The sequence below is a fragment of the Sminthopsis crassicaudata genome, chromosome 5, assembly GCF_048593235.1.
Source record: "Sminthopsis crassicaudata isolate SCR6 chromosome 5, ASM4859323v1, whole genome shotgun sequence".
Lineage (NCBI taxonomy): Eukaryota > Metazoa > Chordata > Mammalia > Dasyuromorphia > Dasyuridae > Sminthopsis > Sminthopsis crassicaudata.
In genome coordinates, this window is record NC_133621.1 from 105,765,697 (window position 1) to 105,788,723 (window position 23,027).

At 35.9% G+C, this 23,027-nt stretch overlaps 1 protein-coding gene across 2 annotated transcripts in view; it reads right to left on the reverse strand.

Annotated features, from left to right (window-relative positions):
• Nucleotides 1-21,152, reverse strand: part of CHRM2 (cholinergic receptor muscarinic 2) — a 197,406-nt gene extending 176,254 nt beyond the window's left edge. Inside the window, exons 1-2 of one of the 2 annotated variants that reach the window (XM_074267831.1) lie at nucleotides 20,763-21,152; nucleotides 20,293-20,465 (exon numbers count right to left, since the gene is read on the reverse strand). The gene's annotated coding sequence lies outside the window, so the exon portion shown is untranslated. The remainder of the gene's footprint in view (nucleotides 1-20,292; nucleotides 20,466-20,762) is intronic. The other variant, XM_074267832.1, reaches the window with a different exon arrangement.
• Nucleotides 21,153-23,027: the final 1,875 nt, after the last annotated feature.

The following is a 23,027-nucleotide window of genomic DNA, read 5'->3' on the forward strand; positions in this document are numbered from 1 at the left end:
ATAATTATTTATAAACAAATGTGGATATAACTCAATTGCTTAGGCCAAAACTTGGAACTGGATGATGCTACATTTTCATTCCTTCTCTGGATTGAAATTAGTGTTGTTTTGTTAGGTTCGTTAGGTTCTTACTAGGTGCTAAATGGGTACTTAAAAATTCTCTAGCTCAGGGTTCACACCTTAGTTCACACCTTTAAAAGGAGCCAGTTCATTGGTTGTAAGTAGTTCCCACAAACCCCTGGAGTACCCACAAGCCCATTCTCTGGGAGGATAAAAGAGGAGGGCAGTCGAGAAGGAAGCAGTCTGTATTGGGTCAAGGACAAGACTTCCCAGGAGAACTTCAGGGAAGCTGGAGGAGATTCAGAGCCAAGATTCAAGAAGAGGATTCGAGATTCTACCTTCATGTTGACTGGAGGCTTTGGATTCAGAGGGAGCTAGAGACTGAAGCTGGCTGGAGAGATTCTGACAGGGAAAGATTAAAGACTTTGAAAGACATAATACAGAACTAAAGCCAAGGCTGCCTCCCCAGAAGCTCCCCAAGAGATCTCCTCCCAGAGAACAATCACAAATCTAGAGACAATGGAACATTACATTTTGGCGCCCAATGTGGGGCAAGGACTTTTGCTTATCTTGACTTTGGCTGATTCTGAGCCCTTCAGAGGGAGCTAGCCCGGACTTGACATTGTTTATTTTTTGAAAGAGTTAAGAGTAGTTAAACTACCTAAGAAGGTGATGCTTTAGCAAACAGTATCTATTCAACATATATTTGTTGGATGAATGAATGGATAAATGGCTAGACAACCAGTTGGATGAACGGATGGAGAGTAGAGTAGATGCTTTAACATAGATGAAGGCTGAAAGTTTGCTGCATGTGCCAAATGATATCATCCTATTCCATGAAAACACAATGCATCCCTGATTCAGGCCAGTCATCTTGCAAATGCAACCAGATAAGAAGGTGCAGATGGCGTGTAAATGCATCCCCACTGTGAAAAAAACCTGTTTGTTTAGCTAGTATGTGCTCTTTGTTGGGTTAAATTCATTTTTGAACATATGTTGTGTATTTTAAAAAAATAATCCTAGTTCCTTTAAAATGTCATGTGCTCAATCATTCACTCAGCATCTGCTGGAGAAGGTTAATTGGATTCAGCTGAGGCAAAGGAACATCACCACAGACCCATGGTATCTAAGAAGCTTTCAGAGACTGACTTGATTTAGCTCAAAATCTCAAGGGAAAAGAAGCTACTTTAGAAAAAAAGGCCTATAGTGATAATATTTTGCTTCAAGAATATAGTTTTTCTCTGAAAAAAAAATATTTGCTTCAAGATACCCTCCCCCACTCCCTCAATCAAATTGGTCATTCTGAACCCATTTAGTAATGCCTGTGCTTTAGAAAAGTTTTTCCAAAGAAAAGTAATATTTACCTGGAGTTAACATGGACATTTTACTTATGTATAGACATCTATTAATAGACTATGGAAGGCTATAGGTCAAAACAAATATAATACAACTGAACAGAATGAAGAAAAAATGTAGGCCTTTTCATTCTTTGTCCTTAAATTTATTTTCCTACACCTTCTACATGGGTGTTTCTTTTGGAAATTATACTTTTAAAGGACATTAAGGATATACTTGTTATTGTAACATTAATTACAACTATTATAACTCAAAATGTAACTATTAATACCTAGTTATTGCTATAACTTATTTATCACAATTACTCCATGAAGCAGCTAAATGATACAGTGTATACTATTTTGCACTTGAAACTAAGAAGAAACAAGTTGAAATCCTGTCACAGATAGTTCTTAGCTATGTGACCTATGGTAAGTCAATCATGCTTAATTTCCTCATAGGCAAAATGGGAATAATTATAGCACATATCTCCCAAAGTATTGTGCGGATCAAATAAGATACTACATATAAAGTGTTTTGTAAACTTTAAAGCACTAAGGGATTATGATTATTACAAATATAAATTGTTACTATTATTAATTGTGCAACTATTATAAGTGTTAATGATTTATTTACAATTTCAAATACATTTGTAACCAGCATTCAATCAATATATCTTTGTTGCTGTAATATATCTTCATTGCTGTAATATACACCCATCCTTTTGCTGATGATATGTTTTACTATAGTTTCTGTGTGGTCCAGTCTTTAGATTTAAGATTGAATTAGTGTGTTGCCTAAACTATTGTTAACAATAGCACTCATTCTTTTAGCATCTCTTAATAAAAAAAAAAAAAAAAAAGAAAAGAAAACCCAGGAAGAATAAATAAGCATCTTTGATTTTGCCCCCACCTTCAAATAGCAACAAACAAAAGCAAATTATGTGTATGCTCTACTATTAATGAGTCAGTAGAATTATCTTCTTAATATCCTCTTTTTTGACTCTTGCACAGGAACAAGATGGTACCCTGATATCTCCCCCTTACTTCCATCATATCAGCTACCATCCAGTACAGCAACAAAAACTTCTGTATTGCCACTCCCCAAACACACACACACACACTAGTGAAGATAGGTCTTAATTAGTGTGAGTAATGAATCCCCTAAAGTATCCCCTAAAGTATTCTTTCTATTAGAATTTGTACTACATGTTCCCATTGAACTAGATATGACTTTCAGAGTTCATTCTTTACAAAATCTGGACCTACATGTAATTTTCTTAGCAATGCTATGAATTCTGGCTCAACTGACCTACCAATGGAAAGGGAGATGGATATCTCAATTTGGCCCACCTCAAAATAAGTAGTTGGGGCCTATAGATTCCACTGACTCCTACCTTGGTCCTAAATTCCTATCACACTCTATTATACCTTTCCATTCAGTGCTTGGAAACTCCACCTCAACCCCTCCTCTTATTAACTATATAAGATCTGTGCCTTCACCCTGAAACTCCAGCCCCTTCCCCATAGAAGCTAGTTAAATGATTCTTGAATGAAAAAAAAATGTTGGCAATCAAATCAGGATTTTTGTTCCTCTTCATTGATTAGTGTTTCAACTGCTTGGTAGAAGGGTAGGAAAATAAATACAATTTGAAAAAGATCATTTCTGTAATGTCACTATTCTTTTTCTCATTTCTTTTTTTCCTCATCAGCACTAATGTCACACTTGTCTCTGGGCAGCACAAATTTTGAAAATGAGCAGTTATAACCACCTTCTAGTAAAGAAATAAAGCAAAGGTTTTTTAGGAGGGAAGCTAAGGTTTGTTATTGTTGTTGTTGTTGTTGTTTTTCTGTTGAAGTTTTTATCATTGTTAGTTTGGATTTAAAAATCCAACAACTCCACAGATTGAATCACAGGAAGCTTATTAAAAAGATTTGGAGAAATGAAGTTGCTTTAGAAGGAAAAGACAAGAAGTTGAGATATTCAGTAGGATGAAAATGGTAAAGAATGAGGGAAGGAAAAGATTAAAAATATTGAGTAGCTTAATAAGAATTTAGTCAAAGATTGGAGGATAAATAACACAAAATAATATATAATATTGAGCAGAGGAACTCAGTTAAAATCCAGTTTTGCTTCATTTTATCTTGGTGAAATCAGAAAAATCACTTTATCTGCAAGTCTTGGTTTCTTAATAGATAAAGGTAATAGATAAGGTAAATAGATAAGAGGTAAGGCTAGGTGATTTTCAAATGTCTCTTCCAGGTCTAAATATAGAATTCAGAAATTTAAGTTTATGGGAAAAGTGTCATGAAACCTAAATTGTATAAGTCACACACATGTGTGCACACATACACATGCTCACACATGCACACATGTGTACAACAATGACTCAATTTCAAGAATAAGTAAAAGGGTTTTTTTTCCTTTTAAAATTTTGCAATAAAAAGTAAAAAATGCAGGCTAAATTTTCATTTTATATTTGTATAGAAGATGGCTGAGAAATCAATGTTGGATTTTATATCAATGAACAATTAATTTTAAGTTTCTTCTGCAAAAATAAAGTAAATCTTCACAAGATGGAAGTTTTAAGAAACAGAAAAGAGCTAGTCAAACTCTGGTTGAAATCTATATGGCTAAGTTATTCCTTTTTTAAATTAAAGAATAGAAAAGTTTCAAATTAGAGTACGCAGTTATTAAAAGACCATAGGTGATATAGTTTTTAGACCAGCAGAATTTTTAATTCTCCATGAATTTTAAATCTTTAAATCTTCAAGTCTTAAGACAATCAGATGACAAATTTAAAGCTACTGTCAATTATTTCTGAAAATTCATGTCATGCCTTGAGGTGCCAGCAAATCAGAATATTATCTGGATGCATTAAAGGAGGAGAAAGAAGAGGAGGGTTGCCAATTACAGCAGCATCAAATCCAAACTTCTCTAAAAAGTGCTGGTGGGAGTAGGGATTGGGGGGGGGATACTGAAGTTCAGCAAAAGAATTGCCAGTTATAGACATTAAGAAGCAATTGAGTGGCAAAAGTAATTAAATAAAACTGAGAATTTAGGGAGGTAAGAAGAGGAATTGATACAAGAGGAATTGTGAACTGCATGGTCCATATGAACTCTCATTGTGTTGCTAAGGCTAAAAAAAGCCAGTGATATTTTGTTTCTATGAGAAGAATCCTGGAATCAAAGGGGAGACATTTGACAACCTCTCTTTCTTCATGAAAACCACCCCTGGGATTCAATCTTGAACGCCAGTGCTAGAAGGGTGTCATTGTATTCCCTTTGAATATGAAAACTTACTGGGGAAAATGATGTTTATTCCATATTATGGCTAGGAATGGAAAATTATAACGTTTTTAAACCAGGTGAATTTTTACAGATGGAAGAAGCAAGACCTACCTCCTTGCAATCCAGCACATGTTGAAAGGGAAAAAAAATCTCAAATTTTCCTGAAGTCACAGTTAAAAAACACACTTCAAAGGTGAAGAACAATTACCACATCCTAATTAGGGTCCTGTTGAGGATCGCTATACAAGATGATCCTTGATTAAAAATGTTAGTGTGGGAAAATGTTGACTTATATTGAAATGTGAGTGTGAAATTTTAATTACTTGTGAAAATTAACAAGGATTATTGACTGATAGGCACTAACAACTCTAATGAAGGCTAAAAATTTTCCTGCAAACAAACAAATGATTAGCCTTGACAGTAGAAATGTAAATAGAAAACCTAAGGAATGCATAGTAGTCAACTCAGGGTCTTTATTTTGTGTAATACCAAAAGTCAATCTCTGTAATATAATAGCAACACAACATTCAATTAGCATTTATGAAGATCCTAGTCTGAGGAAGGAACTATGACAGTTTGAGGATAGAAAGATCATTAGTGAAAAACCACTACTATAGCCCCCTTACCAGGTGGAATAGAACCTGTTCTCAAATATTCAAATGATTTTATGATCTCATTACTATGGAAATCCTCTCCACTCTCAGGATGCCAAATGAAACCCACCTTTATTGAATTTCCTATGTGATTCTTGCTTTATCTACTTCCATAAAGTACAGACAGGGCCTCCAAATAATGTACTGGGAAGCCTTCCTCAATTTCTTCTGATAGTACCAATGGGTACCAGTGGAATTCACAGGTCAATTAACAACTAGCCCTTAATATGCATGTAGAGATGAAAGTAAATAAAATAAAATTTTAGGAGAAAGAAAGTACTAATAAATGAGGTAAGTCAAATCAAATTTGAGATTAGCAGGGAGTGTATTCCAGGCAAGGGATCCAATCTGTGCAAAGGTAAGAAACCATGAGATAGAATGAAAAGTAGACAAAGTCAGGAAGGAAAATTTAAAGTACAAGCTGTTTTGTGTGTGTGTGTGTGTGTGTGTGTGTGTGTGTGTGTGTGTGCAGCAATGTATTTATATATGTATTTGTGCAAAAAACCTATATACATTTTATAAACTAGTAATACAGTAGGACTATAATCTATATAAACTAGTCATGTTTCTTTATTTGGATTATTGTTCTTGCCAAAGGTCTCTGTAGATAAAATGTGAAGTAAATATCATTTGCTACCAGAAAATGGTCTTTACATCCTGTTTTGTTCCTTAACAGACCTATCAAGTGTCTAATGCCATTATAATTCCCTTACTTCCACCCCCTTCTGCCTACGGCCTTCTGCTATGGCATTCAGACCTGCTTTTTTAAATGGTCCCTTCCTCTCTTAAAAGTTACCCTACTTTTCTTAAAATTTGGGACCATAGTCGAATATGCTAAATTGTAGTTTTCATGACCATGGATATTGTAACACAATTGACACCCCTCAAGTAACAAAATTTGCATTTTAAAGGAAATCTTTTGGAGATAGTTTGAATCAAAAGAATCATGGCAGAATAGTGGAAAGGTAATTTTGAAGGTAAAATCTCTCTTTTCATAAGATTTTCCCAATAAATAATATTTTGTTTCTCTCTAAGGAGGCCAGACCTATATGTTTTCTAAGGCTTTTATACTTATTTTTGCAGAGGACCCTGGGACATTTCATCTTGTGAGGCATATTATATGTGTGGAAAAAAAGGAGTCAGTGAGGGGCCTACTCAATGCTTCTGAATAACACCAGAACAAGAGAGTGGAATTATGGAAGAACTTTACACCTGGAAGGAACTTGGACTGTTTTTCTAGATCAAGGTCCTCATTCTGTGAATGAGAAAGAGAGCCAGAAGCAAACTGAGGGAATATGATGTACTCAAGATTACATAGCTCATTAATGGTAGAACCAAAGTTAGAATCCAAGCCTTCTGACTTCTATTACACAAATATTTTTCCCCATCAGATGAGGAAGTTTCTCTAGTATGCTTACATCCTGTGTAAAGTCTGACAGAACTTCAAGGATCCTGAACTATGAATCAAGTGGCTTCTACTTCTTTACTAAGAAAGGCAATCTTCAAAGCATTTTCATGATAATTATCTCATTTATCAAAACTTTGAAATACTCCAGGCAATTATTTATTATTATTGTTATCATCAGCATAAAAATAAAACAAGCAAACAAAAAAACACCAGCAGTTCACAAATATTCAATTATGTGTCTAAATTCACATGGCTACATAGAAGAGTGGGGAATAGAATGACAGTCTCCTGACTCCTATGGCAAGGGCTTACCCCCCAAAAAATTTCAGGTTATCATTTAGAATTGATGTCTGACTAAGAGAGAAACATTTCCTTTCTCTAAACACACAAAATCCAAGGGTGAACTATATGATTTTTTTTCCTACTCATTCTTTCTTTTTAACATGCTGATTCACAGTTATGCATTGAATATTATAGTGGCATTCCTCTAAAAGAGCTGCTTGTGATGGATGTCAAAACCTTTGTATCCAACCTTCTGAGATTAGCACCAGCAGTCAAACCAAGGGGAAAAAATCTGCCTTCTCCAATCCCGCCTTTGTAATGAGAATGTAAGAGCAAACCCCTCAAATGGTTCCCTTTGAATGACAGCAAGCTACCAAAGACGTCAGAGGCATAAATCTGCACCATTTTCCCTTCCCCCTGCCTTCACCCCTTGAAAAGCTGTGAGACATCTGCACTGAAAGAAAGAAAAAGAAGCTTAGTACATTGTGACACAAAAGAGCCAAGGTTCTCAATTTCTTTTTAGGGAGAATGACTATGAAGTATCAATATCAAAGTCACTTTTCCAAATCTGGTCAATGCTCTACTCTGATGGTCCCATTACATTTCTATCCTTTTCTATTTCTGTAGCCTGCAGCCAAAACCTCATGTGAAATGATAGAAAAATAATGGGACTATCAGAGTAAAGCATTGACCAGGTTTGGAAAAGTGGCTTTGATATTATTACTTCCCAATCATTCTCCCTAAAGAGAAATTGAGAACCTTGGCTTCCTTGAAGAGCCTAATTATATAGAGAGAGTCTTTATTATCTCACTTATTTTTATACTCCATAGGAAGGAAGTGCTATATATCTGGGAAAGCCCTAGTGAAAGCATTAGAATTTTTTAAAATTTCAGTATTGGTCAACAAAATGAAATTTAATCGAAGCTTTATTTTACTCATTGTACTCATTTAAAATTTTAATATTGTTCAACAGTATGAAGTTTAATGGAAGTTTTATTTTACTTTTTGTGCTCAGTGTCTATGTCCTCAATTTAGAAGCTGATGTTAGATGAGTGATTGCATTAGCTTCTTTTCCTATGGTACTTTTTGAAAATCACATATTTTATTCTAGAATTTATTCTTTTGGTAGATGATGCAGAAGGGATGGGTATTTGATATCTTTGTTTTCTTTGGGGCTGGTAATGAAAGGAGTATAAGCATCTAAACAGCAGCTTTCTAGGCAAAAAAGTCAGAAAAAACTCTCTTGTGACTCAAGATTATCAACCTATCATTGTTCTTGGGTTCATTAGTGAACTCTGTATCACTCAACTGACGAGAGAAATCCAAAAGTTGAGAAAAGAACAAAGAAAAGGAGCTGAAATACTCCTCTCCCACCCCTCTAAACCTTGACCATCAACAAGTTGATACCAAACCTGATTCCATATTCAAAACTGCTGGCTCTGTCTACCATCATTAGGGAAATGCCACATTATAAACAGGGTGAGAGAGAGTATGATAGGATAATTGGAAGAAGAAGCTATAAAAATTTTCTAGTATGATTTTAATTCATGAAAAATCTAATTAGAATGCCATATAATTTTACTTCTATCTTTCTCCTTCCCTTAAGTTCTTTAAAGTGGTCCATGGAAGTTACAAAACAAATGAAGAATGGGAGGATGAAGGAAATATAATAGTAGGTTAAAAAGTACAAAAAATAATAACAAAACTATTCTAAAAAAGCAATATCAACCAGATTAGAAATCGTTGTTTACAAATATAATACAATGTTGTTATGCAACAAAAATGATAAATATAAAATATTTAAAGAAGACATGTGCAAATTGATCTAGAATGAAATAAGCAGAAGCAGAAAAATATTGATGACTACAATAATGAAACTGATCACGATACTGAAACACATCAGAACTCCCATAAATGTTCAATCTTTAGTCCAGGAGATCTATTGTGATGTGTATCCATCTTAGCAGATACATAATAGGCTGCAGGAGAGGAATGAGGCGATGATATCATGGCCAATTTGATCTATATTACTTAGATGCACTTTCTCTGTAAAACTAGGTAGTATAGTGGATAGAGTGCTGCTTAAACATGGAATCAACAATGCCTGAATTTAAATCCAGCTTCGGACACTTTCTAGCTATGTAATTTTGGTAAATCACTTAACCTTTCTCTGCCTCAGTTTCATTTACTGCAAAATGGGAATAACAGTAAATCCTATCTCACAGGTTTTTTGCAAGAGTACAATGACTTCATTTTCCAATGAGTTCATTGACTCAAAGTTTTGAAGTAATTGTTCCAAGGTCAAGTAAAGAACAGAGCCTGGATTAGAACCCAGGCTTTCTGGCTCCAAACTCAGGGAACTCTCCACTACAAGAGTTATTGGCAAAACAATAAAGATGACAATGAAAGCTACTGATATCTGATAGAAAAGAATGTTTGAAAGAAAGTGACTATATGCTCCTAAAAAAAAAGATTATTTTTCATTATTTATGATTCAGGAAAATGAAACTCTGTTTTCATATGCCAACACAGAATAGGAAAATAGCTTTTCTCTCCATTTTGTCTTTTCTCATTTTTGATAACTTATAAGCAAGACATATCTACTTTCCAAAAAATTTAAATTATTAATTTTGATGTACATAGGACTCATGCAGTAATAGTATAATTAATGTTTGTTTCATTTAACAACTGTTTGGTCAAGTATACATATCTTGTATTTAATTTATACTCTAACATATTTAGCATGTATTGGTCGACCTGCCATCTGGGGGGGAGGGGAAGGAGGGAAAAAATTGGAAAAAATGGTTTGGCAATTGTCAATGTAAAATTACCCATGCAAATATCTGGTAAATAAGAACTATTATAAAAAAAAAAGTTTGTTTCATTTGCATACAGGGTTGAAGTTTCATGACAACAATTTAATTTGGGTATCTGTGGGCAAAATTTAAAAGATGCTTGTTATGCTTTAAGATGGAGAAGTTAACCAATTAAAGGAGAATGCATTACTAACATTTATCAAACTGACACTTGTGCCATTTGGAAAACAAGATTCATGTTTCTTATGTTTTTAGCTCAAAGATAGCCCTATTTTCATTTACCAAATATTTTTGGTGTATACCCAAAAGTATCATCTAAAATCATCTATAGGGGACAAAATATTACCATCTCAGTATGTCATTACTTGTAACATGTTTGAGTTGATGCTTTAAAAAATCTCAGCTTTATCCCCAAGTTAGAATTTACTCAACTACAATGTGGTCTTTGAAAGAAAGGATCATATTTTATTTTGAAGACCTAGCAGTTCTGTGTACTATCATCAATAAATTTGATGCATATTACTAAAGTATAAATACATATATAGTTCTCTGACTAGTTTTCTCTAAAAATAATTTTATAGCAAATGTTTTATGTGCTATACTTTTATCATCTATCTATATATATATATAAATGCTATATTAATAGGAATACATGTTGTATACTAATGAAAATGAAAATAATAACAATAACTTTTATTTAAAGACAAAAGATATCAAGACATTCTTAAAGAAGTTAAAATAGTCAGAAAATTTCTAAAGTAGAAAGACTTTGTCTTTAATACCATCAGTCAGTCAATGAACATTTATTGAAGAGAGAATATAGAATACATTTGATTTTTATATAAAAATATATATGCACATATACAAACATAAATATACATACATACACACATATATGTATGCATATATACATGTATGTATATGTATATATACATATAAAATCTATGCAAATCTCTTTTATCCTTTCATCTCCTTTATCATATAGTATACACACATATTTTATATATATATATATATATATGATATGTGTGTGTATGTATGTTGTATCCTTATCTTCCTAAGAAACATCACTAAAAATGTCACAAACTCATATTGAAACAGTCTGCTTGGAAGCAGAGGGATATATCAAGTGGATTCTTTAAATATCTCTGATATGCAAGCTTCTAATGATTCCAATCACTGGACATCCAGGTATAAAATTCCTTCTGTTGAATGTGGCCCAGGAGAATAGACTTTAAGTTAAGTATATTTTTTATCAATTTACTTTTCAAAATCAAGTTGATATTGTCTTCATCCTCAACATTTTACTCAGGATTTCTCCCTTTCCAAGACAAAGCTTTTACCTTTAACAAGCAATAGAGGGCAATATTTTGTGATAATTATAAAAAAGAAGGAAGGAAAGGAAAAGAAGGGGGAAAAACAAAGGAGGAAAGAATGAAGGGGGAAAAGCAGGGGGAAAATGAGAAAATTAACAGAGAAGAATGAAAAGGAAGACAAAATAAACATAAGAAAAGGGGAAAAAGCCAAAAAAGAAGTTAAGAAATCATTCAACGTATGTATCTGCTTTTTGACCCAATTGTACTCTCTGAGTGTCATGAAAGGAATTTCTTATGCTAATGAAGGAAACTGATTTATTAGTGTGTACCCCTATCTTCCAGAAAGCATTACCATGGAAACAGCATCTATTAAGATGATTGTATATGTAGGTCATGGTTTAAAACAGGAAGTTTGAATACACAGGTAAATGAAAGGAAAATGGACAAAAGAAGGAAGAAAGAAAGGGAGAGAATAGGGAAGAGAGAAGAAAGAAAGAGGAAGGACAGGAGAAAGGGAAGAGAGGGGAGAGGAGAAGGAAAAAAAAAGGAAGGAAAGGATTTTGGATTCTACATGGAACTTTTCAATGATATAGTGGGTAAATGACATCAGTCACAATGAATAGGCATAATTGGAATATGCAGGCCAACAGACAATGCCAATTAGAATGGAGAAAGAACTGAGGAAAGACCAATGCCTATACTTCAACCAGATGAGGTTTTAGACAATCTGATTAGGAGAAATGCTATCAAGAGAAAAGCTACTCCTTTCTTCAGGGATTTGCTTTGTCATAAGTATTTGTGAATAAAAGAGAACAATCAAGTTTTGTCAAATAAGTGTCTCCTTTACCCTCCTTTTACCACCTCCAGGTTTTGGGACGTCAGAAAAGATCAAATACAACTGCATTGTCATTCTAAATACAGAGTGTTATTTCTCAAACATACACACCCAGTTCAAAAACACACTTCCACTTCCAAAGGTTTATTGACTGCTAAGCATGAACCTTTAACCATAAAACCCTAGTTGAGCTTAGGGCATTGAAGAAATGCATTGAGACTAGTTTTCAGCCTTTGGTGATTAAGGAAAGTTATTTTTACTGAAGAAAGTTATTTTACTGCAAAAGTACCATAAAATCATGGAATAAGAATTCAGATTTTATAAGTATTGTAGTCTGACTTCTTTCAGAGAGTTGGTGAATTTTCCAATGTCACAAAAACTGGGCCTTGACCCTAGGTTTTCTTATTCCACATCCAATTGTCTTCACATTATGATGCATTGATTTGCTACCCCTAAAAAAATCAGTCCCAATAGCTGAACATGCATTCAAAGTATTGACAAGGGACACGATGGTATCTTCATAATGAGAACAGGGAAATAATAATAGCAATGAGAATGTTGATGTAGATTGTACACCTTCCCAGCCTTACTAACACATAACTGAATAATTCCTAATTGTTATTTCCTTCCTTCTATTCCCTAGCTCCTAAATACTGCTGGGGTACATCATGAAAAGGTATGGATGACCTGGAAAGCCATAAATTTACATAATACAATCTGAACCTCTATCTAATCTTTTGTTCATTTCTTTTGATGCCCAACTGCATTCCATATAGGGACTAACATCATTTTTTTTCTCTCCTAATCCCCAAAAACTTACCTGCTACTTTGCTGAAAAGAATGAGGTTACTAAACCTCAGTCAAGTCCCCTTTGTTTTGTGAAGCCCCACATTCATTTCTATATGATAATGCTCCAATATTCATCTATTTATTCATATTCCTTGAATACCTCTCTTGACATCAAGTTGCAAATGATATTGTTTTTCCCTGTCCTAAAACCAAATTATACAAATAGAGCAAACAAAACAATGCAAATAATGTTAAACAAACAAATAAAACAATAAAAACAAACAAAAAACAATAAGAACAACAAACCTTGTCCTTTGATTTTCACTTTCCCTTAATCTACTATTCTAATCCTGGGTCATACTTCTCTAAAAGGTGATTTATTGCCACTGCCTCCTCATCCTTCTCACCTACTAACTTCCCAGGCCATGGAGATTTGCTTTTGACCTAACCATTCTACTAAAAAATATTTTCGAACAGGAAAAGAAGAGTTCAATCATGCCCACTATATGTTAGGCATCTTGCTAAATCCTTAACATAGATTATCTCAATTTTACTAATTATCCTGTATTTTGGTATCCTTGGCTTTTTATCTGCTCTCATCCATTTCTTTCTCCTAGTGCTATTTTGCCACTGTGGACCAGCCCTCTTTCTCAATAGCCAGTCAGACAACAAACATTTATTAAATTCTTACTATGTGCCAGATACATACATACTTTCATGATTTTCCTCTTCCTTCTTTTTGGATAGTACATACCATCTTTCTGCTCTTTAAATGTAGATTTCCTTCTAGATTCTATTATTAATCCTCTTGTTTAGGTTGTCATCCTTCATAAAAGTTTGCCCACTCACAAGACTTTAAAAATTCTATTAAAAAAATTTCCAAATATCAATTTACTATCATCCTCTCTCCAGAGATTCATTCCCATATTTTCAACTCTTTTTTGTAACTATCCACATAGGTACTGATATCTCAAACTCAGCATCCTTTAAACATCTCTCCAAAAATCTATTCCCTTTTCAAATTCTCTGTTTCTACTGATGGCACCACTGTGGTTTTAGTTGTTCAGTGTTATAACCTGACATCCATCTTTGACTCTTTTATCTCCATCATTTCACAATCCAATTAGTAAACTAGTAATTCCTTTTCACTTTCCTTTTGAGTAGTTTTCATAGCTGCTCACCTCTTCTCAAATTTCCTGGGAGCCATTCTATTCAGATGCTCAATTATTCTCACCTGTATTAAGATACTGACCTCCTAATTAGTTTTCCATAATATAAACACATCTTCCTAATAACCCTACCCCAATGTTGCCATTTCTCTACAAAACAAACAAAAAACAAAAACTTTTCACTCGTTTCCTATTACACCCAAATTAAATAAAAACTAAATGTGGTATTCAAGATGCTCCATAATATTGTTTATTGTGCTGTCTTTTGTTATAGATCTCTCATTCTGGATTAGAAACTAGGCTTAATTCTAACCTTAAACCCCATTTTTCTCTCTCCCTATTCCAAATCTTTATTCAAACATCATTTATGTCTGAAATTAAGTTCTCTCTCACTTCAATCTAGTGAAGCCAATAAGTATTTATTAAGTACCCACTATGTGCCAAACACAAGAGCAGCTGGTTGGCACAGTAGATAAATTGTATATACTAGACTAAGGAAGGCTCAACTCCTTCAACTCAATTCTAATTCCAGATATTTACTAGCTGTGTGACCTGGGGCAATTTAAGCTCTTTGCCTCAGTTTCCTCCTGTGTTTTGACACATGAATGAACTCAAGAAAAAAATGACAAACTATTCCACTATCTTTGCAAAAACACTAAATAGGTCGCAGAGTTGAGTAAGGCTGAAAAAGAAATGATGTGCCAAACACTGTACTAATTCCCCAGCTCCCTCCAGAAGGTAAGCCTGATCCACTCCCCCCCCTTGACTTCTCATTTCACTTTTTTCTAATCCTCTCATTTCCCCTCACCTTCCTTTCTTGGTTATCATAAATAATTATCTTCTTCAAATTAGACTGTGTTCCTTGAGAGCAGGGTGTGCCATTGTATCTGTCTCTATATTCACAACATATCACACCATACTTTACTCCTAGTGAGCTTTTAATAAAAATATTGAATATAGGTGATCTTTAGGAATATACTAATAAATTTCATGGTCAAAGTAGTGGGTAGAGAAGGAGAAAAAAAGAAGAGAGAAAGGAGGAGAGAGGAAGGAAAAGAGGGTAGAGAAAAAGAAGGGAGAGAAGAGATACCAAAGCATGGCACTTCATTTCTGTAGTGAAAAATGAAAGAGGAATGGATTCAGAATGAAGAGCAATAGATTTACTTGTTTGTTCTACATAGATCTTATTGCTTTCTTTATATATGGAAATAATGGGTATAGTAGAAACCAGGCTGGACTAAGACATAAAAGAAGAGATAAAAATCGAAAACTTGGGTTGGAGTCAAACTAGTCTTGCTGTAGATGTAATATAGATGGCTATAGGTGAATTAATTTTCTGAATTTCTATTTCCACATATGTAAATGGGATTAATGGTATTTCCTCTAGTCACTCCATAGAGTTATAAAATTTAGAGTACTAAATAAATGTGAGAGAGTATTAGGATTATTAAGTTAGGAAATGGAAAATCTTTTCTTTTAGAGAATCAATGGAACATTTAATCCTTCTAGAAGATTTAAGTGAATGATGATTCAGGTAGAAGTAGGAGCTTTGGAGTCATGCCTGAAGATGTGATGAGATCACAGTCTCTGTCTTTCTCTCTGTCTCTGTTTTTCTGTCTCTCTGTCTCCCTCTCTCTGTTTCTCTCTTTGTGTTTCTCTCTCTCTCTCTCTCTCTCTCTCTCTCTCTCTCTCTCTCTCTCTCTCTCTCTCTCTCTCTCTCTCTCTCTCTCTCTCTTTCTCTTTCTCTCTCTCTCTATTTCTCTCTCTCTCTCTTTCTCTTTCTCTTTCTCTCTCTCTATTTCTCTCTCTCTCTCTCTCACACACACACACACACACACACACATTCACACTCAAACATTCACACAAGTACTGCAGCTGATCATGTAAATTTAGCACTTGAACAGGAGTCTAAGTGGAGGGTCTCTTTCTTTCTCTCCTTCCTTCCCATTTCTCCTCCATGATATTATTTTTTTTCTTTTTAAAATCTTTTTTTCCTCTATTTTCTTCTATGTTTCCTTCTCTACATGTGGGTAGTTCATAGCTACAAACAGTATAATAAGAAAAAGTATTGTGTAAAAAAGTGTCTTCATCATGGGGAAATTTTTGGATCTTGAAGAAAGTCAAATCTAAAACCTTTGCATTTCCTGGAAATGTTGGTAGGATTTCACTGAAACATGAACTTTCTACTGCTCTCTGTAGTACACTCATTTTATTAGGCAAGCAGGGACGATGTGAGGGTTAAAGAGGATCATAAAACCTACTTGAAGATGAGAAATTATCATGACAATATTAGATGACTTTATAAGGATGTTTGAGGAAGAAAAAAAATTACTTCTGAAAAGACAATCTGTACACACTTAAATTGCCACCACCCATCTCAATTCCAACCATACAGATTACATAAAATATTCAATTTCAAGATTTCTGTAGGCATGTGTATGTTTGTCTCACATATTCTATCTCTGAAGACAAAGACTATGTACAATTTGGCTCTCAGTATGGCAGGACCCATAAAATGATTTCCCTCCAAATATGCACACTTGTTTTATTCCACAAATTAAAAATTAAACTTTAAAAATTAAAAAGAAAAGATTTTACATTAGGCATACCCAATTTATTTTAAAATTCTACAACTTTATATTTTATCCCCATATTTTTTACATTGTTTAAAGTAATGAAGAGAATAATAATTTGGTGCTCATCTTTTTTTTTAATCTATTTTTGTTAAAAACAAACAAATATACATGCCTATATAAAGAAATACATGTAAAAATATACAACACTTCCTCCTCCAATAAAAAATATATAGAAATAAATAAATGTACACAAACATAAACATAGACAAACCTCTTCTGGAGCTACAGGAAGGGTACATGGTTGCAGGGCTACTTACAAGTGAATTTTTAGTCTCTTCCTTGCATTTTAGCAAGTCCTCTTCTTATCCTTTTCCCCATACAAAGGCACTGCCACATAAACTAAAAAAATGCCTGAGAGACTTACATTTTATACTTGTCCAGGGGTCACATTCTACTTTTCATTGGTCTTAAGGAGTGTGCATGTTTAATTTATTCAAAGTAAAAAAAAAAGTGGAATGGAAAATATTCATTATTATCCCATTATTTTGCTGGAAAAATTAAAATAAAATATTGATTTAGCTTGTGGTAGTTTCATTCCCTAATATATATATTGTAGTGAGATATTGTTAGAATAGGAATCTTCTAGTGGTAAGACACTAGTGGACAGTCTTCTGAATTGCAACAAAAACATGGTAAATTCTCAAGTTCCATAAAATGTCTAACCAGTGTAAATGAAACTAACTCAGTTGCCTGAAATAACTTTGACTTTACTCTGTGTTCCTCCAGTTCCACATTTATTTTTGCTCCTTCTAGACAGGGGTACAAAGTTTTTGTCTTCATTTGTTTCAAAATTGTTTTCTGTGTATCATCACCAACACAATAACCATCATCATCATCACTACTACTCTATAATTTACTTGTTAATAATAGGAACAAGTAAGATTCTGCCAGGTTCTCCATGAAATATGAGATATAGCCAATATCTCTAGACATAGTACCCCAGACATAGTACTCCAAAGGGAACAATCTTCCCTGCTTATTTTCTTGCTCCCTTATCCCCCAGGTTGATTGATACAGCTAGTTTGGGAGAAGGGGATGGGGCAAATAGCCTGAAGAAGTGTGTAGGAGGGGAGGTACAATTTAATTGATCTGTGGAGCTAGGCCATTTCACTTTGCTGTGAAGAACATCACTATGCTTCTGCATAGTTGCTACTTTATAATGGGTCTTTCTGTACTACATGCAGCCTGCTTTGCTTCAGGTTGGAAGCTAATTAGTGGACCCTTCTGCCCTTACTACCACATTCTGTGTGTCTTTTTGGTCAGCATTTGATCCCCAGTGAAATCTTGAACCCAGCCTTAGGGGCATTGAGCAAATGTTTGACTTTATCTGGGGGAAGACTAACTATCCTGCCATCACTGAAGTCTCCTCTGCAGCTCTCAGAGGTCACTGTTGCATTCGTTTATGTGATAGCCACAGCTAGCTCTACGCAAGGGTGCCCGCAAGTCTGTCTGCCAATGCTAAGGAATAGAGATGGATAACAGAGAACTGATATGTACTTACACTTAACACTAAGTATGGACATATCCACAGAAGTTAAAAGCAAGGTCCTCCTTGAGTTTAAGGACACTATTATCCAACTGCTTTCCCCAGTAATTTTAAGGCAAAAGAAATAAGAACATATTGTATGTAGTCCCAGTAGCTACACTAAATATAAAAAAGGTGTTTTGGGAAAAAACAAAAACAAAAACAAGGGGGTCTACATCCTTTCCCCTCCGTTGATCTTATCCATTACTTATCTTACCTGCTCAAGGCTGAATGATGACTCTTTGTCTCTTTTTCTCTGCCTCTTTTTCTGTCTCTGTCTCTTTGTGTTTTTCTCTGAATTTCTCTATATATTCCTCTCTCCCCTCCTCCCTCTTTCCAGTTTCTCTGTGTCTGTCTCTGTCCCTCTGTCTTTATTTTTCTCTCTGTTCCTCTCTGTGTCTCTATCTATCTCTGTCTTTCTCTCTCTCTCTCTGTTTCTCTCTCTGTCTCTCTCTCTCTGTCTCTCTCTCTTTCTCTCTCTCTCTCTGTCTCTCTCTGTCTCTCTCTCTCTCTCTCTCTCTCTCTCTCTCTCTCTCTCTCTCTCTCTCTCTCTGTCTCTCTCTCTCTCTCTCTGTCTGTCTGTGTGTGTGTGTGTGTGTGTGTGTGTGTGCGTGTGTCTCTCTCTTCTCTTCTCTTTTTCATAAACGGGAAATTGCCGACTTTAGCATGAGGACTAGCAGGTGCCCGATAGCTTTTTGACAGGGCAGACACGATAGGAAAGCGTTGAGTACGGCAATGGAGAAATCGAGAGGGGGAGGTGGCGAGCGGAAACCTGGAGACCGGTGAAAGGGAGATGCTGTCTGAGACAGGATCCCATATTAGCCTGTAGTCCTGAAGGTCCCGCCATTGTAGGGAGCCCTGATCTACCCCTCTTGGGTGATCAAGAATAACCCATCAGAGATGCAATTACAAATCTCTACTGGGGCAGGATCCTTGTAGCATCTCGGCTCCTTACCTGTAAGCTACAAGTTAGAGGTAACTGCCAGGATGTGGAAGATATCAACTAACTACCATCAGCAAGCGCAATCACAGGGACCCAAAGCTTTGACTTAGGCTGCAGTTACCAGTTCCAGAGTGGGCAGAGAGAGACAAATTAAGGGGGGCGAGTCTGCCCTAAAACCTTTTGGGTATCCCTGTGAGCCCTGACGCCACGGTTGATTAGGAGATCAGGGAGGGGCAGAGAAGGAAGCCGAAGCCTTTGGTGATAAAATAAGACTGTGTGTGTGTGTGTGTGTGTGTGTGTGTGTGTGTGTGTGTGTGTGTGTGTGTGTGTGTATGTGTGTGTGTGTGAGAGAGAGAGCGAGAGCGCACGCGTATGTGTGCGCGTGCGTTAGCGATGCGGTCCTCATTCTCTTTACCTCCAGCATCCGGATGCTACCTCTCTGCTACTCGCCCCCTGCCCGCTTTCACCACTACAGTATCCACTTGGCACAAGCCATCTGGAGCCGCCCTCTAAGCTTTAGCCCAGGCGCAAAATGGTCTCTCCCTACCCCCAACTCTCTCAGGCAGTGAGGCAGACGGAACCTCAGAAGCCAGAGAAAAAAGTGGGCGACCCCCTAACCGTCTTGCTTCAGGACAGTGCTCAGGAACCTCTAGCAGAACAGACCCACTTTGGTAAGAGGAGTCCAAGGAGGAAAGAGCCAGATGCCCTTTTTTTTTTTTTTTTTTTTTTTTTCAAGGCTGAATCTCAGTCTGCGGGTGGTGGGTGAAGGACTGGAAGGAGTGTGCTTTGGGGGGAATTGTCTGGGCGGGTGCTGCTCCCTTCCCTTCATCAAGTCTTCCTAGAATCCACCCCGGGTTAGGTTAGGTCATATTTCTTTCTTTTGAGGGGCTGTATTTGCCCTTTCCTCTTTTTCAGGGTACACGCACGCACACATACACACGCACCTTCGTTAATCTTTGCTCCAAACCCACCCAACCTTGGAAGCCAAAGTTTCTTTATGAGAATCCCCTGGCTAGAGAAAACACATAGACACACACACAGACACAGATACACAACACACACACACACACACACACACACACACACACACACACACACACACCCACCCATATCCAACACACCCAACACACACACCATAGGAAATCCAAAGAGAGTGCGCAAAAAGGACGCCCTTACTGCCCAAATCAAGGCCGGCAAGGCGAAGGCTTGAGCAAGAAAACGGGGAGCTCCTTACCTGACGTCGGTTTAGCAGAAGTTGCATACCCTCCCTGGTACAAGGAGATTTGCTTCTCAAAGACAAGGAGGAGCAGGGAGCAGGGGGCCACCTAATTAGAAGCCCGGACATGTGGTCTCCCAGAAAAATGCTCAGAGTCCAGAGTCAGCCACTTGCTGTCTCTCTCCCATGATCTTCCAAGAGAAAAGAGAAAGATTAGTTAGTACCGCGACAGCGGCAGGGGAGGAATGGGATGTGGTAAAGGGAGGGGACCCGCAACTGTTCTAGAGAGCATCAGGCTAGAAGCTTCCTGGTCCTGGCTTAAAGACAGAGTTGGTTCTCACGCGTCACATAGGGCACTCAGTAAAGCTCGAACCTATTCCCCCATGTCCATTCAGTCAGCTGGCCCTCGCCCTCCGTACCAATTAACCTGAGATGTTAACGAAAAAGAATAAAACAAAAAACAAAAAACAAAAATAGTATTTTCAAACCTGGTTTTCACCGTAGAGATGGATCCGGAGGGGTAAAAATAATAGAGAGAGTAGTACAAGTGATCTGGAGGGCGGGACGCATTCTCTTCCAGAGAAACTGGGAAAAGGAGGCAGAGCTGACAGTTGGGGTGAAAACACTCCTTTGGTGCGTCCCTGGGTATTTCCCAGTAGAAATAGCAAAATCCAAGATCCACCCCACCCGGAGGCAGTGTGTGTGTGTGTGTGTGTGTGTGTGTGTGTGTGTGTGTGTGTGTGTGTGTGTGTCCCCGCGCGAGCGCGTAGTGTGTACACACTAGGGATGGAAAACTGGTGTAGCAGAAGTGTATGTTGTGTTATGTGTGTAATATGTGTTCGATTAGCTGCAATGGGCAGGCAATTTCTGGAAAGAACATTTACAATTTTCTTTCAATATTATAGGATTAGTTGCTACCGAAAGCTTTCCTCCAATGAGATTCTCTCTGCTCTCTGATTTGATAGTCCCAGTGAGCAAAAATGACAGTCTTTTCTATCCCCCTTTCCCTCTAGTTCTTTCCTTCATTCTAACCCACCAACCCTCTCTTGATTCATTAGGTTCACGAGTCTTTATCTACAATTTTCACATCACCCACAATCCTTATCCTTTTTTTTTTTTTTTCCTTTTAATTTGTGATGACTAGAAACTTGAAACAACATAGAGGGAAGAATGCAGGGTTGCTTTGAGATGATTGCCGATGTTTGACTCCATGAATCAAGGTGGGGGAAATTTAAATATCAATATAGCTTACTTCTAAAACTGATTACTATGCTGAAATATTCATGGGTTGTTTGTTTCTTTGGTTCAATGATGAATTCCAGCAAGAGGCTGGGTTTTTGTTTTTGTTTTTGTTTTTTTTTTTTTTTTTTTAATAATAATTATATGTAGCTCATTTCTCATCTAAAAGTCATCAGGCTGTAAAAATATTTACCATGCAATAGGAAATGTGTGCATCTGGTGAAAATTTTTTCGAATATAATCCTATTTTGGCCTGACTAGTACTGAGAGAGGTTTGTTGTTGTTATTGCTGGTTTTTTTTTTTTTTTTTTTTTTGTTTTTGTTTTTTTGTTTTTTTTTTTTTTTTACTCTAGCCTTTGGAAAGACTTTAAAAACATGCTGCATTTTAAATCTTGTGCTATATTCATTTTCCAAGTACAATGGCATTTTAATTCATATATCATTCATTTTTATGTTCAACTCAACTAGCACTCAATAAGTCATTTGCCAAGCACATACAGAACAGAGAGTTGAAGAAAAAAAAAGTTCAACTATAGAGGAATGGCAAAATTAATTATGATATACTAATCCAATGGACAACTATAATGCCATTATGACCGACAAGTTTGAAGTATACAAAGAATTCTAGAGAGCCTTTATTTAAAAAAAAAAAAAATTGTGTTAAAAAAATTAAGCAGGATAAGAAGGACAGAGTACATAATAGCTATAATTATATTAGAAAGGGTAAATGAGAATAAATTCATCAATATTTGATGAGAGCTAAGAGGAGTTGACTAAAAAGTGCTATAGTATTTTATTTATAGAAATTAAAATAAGTAAAGTAAGGCTTAGGCTTTTGTTTTTAAATTCATGTTCAATGTTATTTCCCATAAAACTTTACTTCTTAAAGTATATGATATATGCCTTGCCTTCAGGGAGTTTTTAGTCTTATTGAAAAAGACAACAGGTGCACATACATATAACAGTTACCAACAGGGTCAGTTCATTTCTCAGTCCAAATTCAACTATTGGCTTAATTCCATATGACTTCCTCCAGCATTATCCAAATCCTTCTAGGGCAATGCATTTGCACATTTTTAAACTCTTTCTCATCAGCAAGCAAACAACAATCCAAGGCTGAGTTCCTTTCCAGATACTTTTAATTTGAACCACATTGAAGGAAGGTTATAAAAACAAAATTCATGATGAAGGTGGATACTCAAAGTCATTTCAACTTTCTCTGCCTCTAGGATAGGGATTAACACTGATTTAATTGATACATTTAGCTTCTCTAGAGGATGACACTCTCTCCCATACAGATAGGCCACTTTGGTGTGTTTCAGAGTATTAAAGGATTGCTTGGGTACTAAGAAAAAAAAAAAATGATTTGCTTAGAGTCATATAGCTAAAATGTATCTGAGACAAGTTGTTTAGGCCCTGTTTTTCAGCCCTTACTCTATCGTCTGTTCTACGTGGTCTCTCCACTTATAGCTAAAAATAGCCATTTCATCTTCTTTTTTCTATCATTCTACCTT